Source organism: Saccostrea echinata, unplaced genomic scaffold, assembly GCF_033153115.1.
Source record: "Saccostrea echinata isolate AGI-Se365-2 ecotype Australia unplaced genomic scaffold, CSIRO_AGI_Sech_v1 ptg000265l, whole genome shotgun sequence".
NCBI classification, from domain to species: Eukaryota; Metazoa; Mollusca; class Bivalvia; order Ostreida; family Ostreidae; genus Saccostrea; species Saccostrea echinata.
The window spans coordinates 16,355-18,633 of NW_026890014.1; the positions used below are offsets into that span (position 1 = coordinate 16,355).

Consider the following 2,279-nt stretch of genomic DNA (forward strand, 5'->3'; position numbering starts at 1 on the left):
CTGCAGGCAGCAGTTGTGTGATGGAGTGGGGTCAATCCCTGACGTGCAGGTAAGACGCAATGTACTCATCTTGCACTGTGTGCACTTTCATTACTGTGTGTTTGTGTTAAGGATGTCTTAACTCTGCTGTTTGCACTGGGTGAATTCTTGTAACTCGACGAAGTTGTTTTGATGTCTTGGTTTTGCTTTATTAGCCGAAGAGGAGGTGTCTGCTGACCCGGACGGATCCCAACTGCAGTCAAGTAGAGAAGAGGAGGTAAGATTCACACTCTACTTGTTGCAGCTTTTCATGATCTTTTCCTTGCCAATTGATGTTGATCGTATCAGCCTTTGACCTCTTGACTTCCAATTGACAGGATGCACAGCAAACAGCAGAGCCCAGCAGAGCCCAGCAGAAGTCCAGGATCCAATTCCGCAACCAGGAAGCCTAATAGAGAAGCTTTTTGAATTTATTTCCTTCTGTCTCTTCTTCTCTTCTCTGTCTCCTAAACACTTCCCCTAATCTAACATAACTAACCATCCCCCCCTTCCCCTCAATCCCCCTTTATGCCCTTTCCTGATCTAACTGTCTTCATCTGCTAACTTGTTTTTCAACTTATTTTGTTGTGAATTTCTGTGCTTTGTTTCACTGTTTTGAATTTTTACTAATCTCTTCTCAGTTGTATATTTTCAGGGACCCGGACGAGGGACGCCGCCGAAGCAGCCAGCCGCCCAGCCCACAGACGGAGACGACCCCATTGCCCAGCCCTGTCTAGCGGCCAACATTGGCCAAAGCGGTGAGTAACAGGCTGCTTTTGTAGCACTTCTGGATTCCTGTTTTGCATTATAACTTGATCAGAGCAGCTAGGGTGCTCCTTTGACCTCCTGACTTTGTGTGTTTTCAGGAGCGTCGATCCCACTGAGACGTACAGCAGCACTCTGGAGAGCAGGGATCGACTGCCACCGCCCATTGAAGAGAGGGTAAGATTCATGTCTTAAACCTGTATTAACCGTGTTGATTTTTTTTCTCTCATCTCACTTGAAGCAGATTGTGACCTCTCTTGATGTCTTGTCTTTCTACTGTAGAGATGCAGTGTGATGCAGCCCTCTATCCCCAGGGGTGTGAAGAGGAGACTGCCAACCCAAGGATGGTAAGATGCATTTTGCACGCCTCCCACTCTGTGGAGTTTCTTCATTTCTACTGTTTTCATTGGTCTAAGCACACTTGTTTGACTACTGCACATTTGCTGTTAACAGGTCCTGGTTTGGCTGTTCTGGATCCAGAGTGCGGACTGCGGCCTGCCGGAAGAGGTGCAAAGGGTTCAGGGATACACTGCGGCCAACCCAAGCATTGGAGGTAATGAGACTTGCAGTCTGTATACTCCTTGCACTCTGTGGACTTTTGTTACTCGTTCCTTGTTGCGGGTGTGTTACTCGGGCTTTGACCTGTAGACATCTTTGTTAACAGGTACGGGGGTTGGACTGGTCTGGTTCCGTGGAAGAAGAGCAGACCGTCACCTGCAGGCAGCAGTTGTGTGATGGAGTGGGGTCAATCCCTGACGTGCAGGTAAGACGCAATGTACTCATCTTGCACTGTGTGCACTTTCATTACTGTGTGTTTGTGTTAAGGATGTCTTAACTCTGCTGTTTGCACTGGGTGAATTCTTGTAACTCGACGAAGTTGTTTTGATGTCTTGGTTTTGCTTTATTAGCCGAAGAGGAGGTGTCTGCTGACCCGGACGGATCCCAACTGCAGTCAAGTAGAGAAGAGGAGGTAAGATTCACACTCTACTTGTTGCAGCTTTTCATGATCTTTTCCTTGCCAATTGATGTTGATCGTATCAGCCTTTGACCTCTTGACTTCCAATTGACAGGATGCACAGCAAACAGCAGAGCCCAGCAGAAGTCCAGGATCCAATTCCGCAACCAGGAAGCCTAATAGAGAAGCTTTTTGAATTTATTTCCTTCTGTCTCTTCTTCTCTTCTCTGTCTCCTAAACACTTCCCCTAATCTAACATAACTAACCATCCCCCCCCTTCCCCTCAATCCCCCTTTATGCCCTTTCCTGATCTAACTGTCTTCATCTGCTAACTTGTTTTTCAACTTATTTTGTTGTGAATTTCTGTGCTTTGTTTCACTGTTTTGAATTTTTACTAATCTCTTCTCAGTTGTATATTTTCAGGGACCCGGACGAGGGACGCCGCTGAAGCAGCCAGCCGCCCAGCCCACAGACGGAGACGACCCCATTGCCCAGCCCTGTCTAGCGGCCAACATTGGCCAAAGCGGTGAGTAACAGGCTG

The 2,279-nt window shown here is 47.5% G+C and overlaps 1 long non-coding RNA gene across 1 annotated transcript; it reads left to right on the plus strand.

Annotated features, from left to right (window-relative positions):
• Positions 1-1,284: 1,284 nt before the first annotated feature.
• LOC133177853 (uncharacterized) lies at positions 1,285-1,753 on the plus strand. The gene is made up of 3 exons (XR_009719851.1): positions 1,285-1,336; positions 1,448-1,546; positions 1,692-1,753. It is a non-coding gene; the product is annotated as an uncharacterized LOC133177853 (long non-coding RNA).
• The last annotated feature ends 526 nt before the right edge of the window (positions 1,754-2,279 follow it).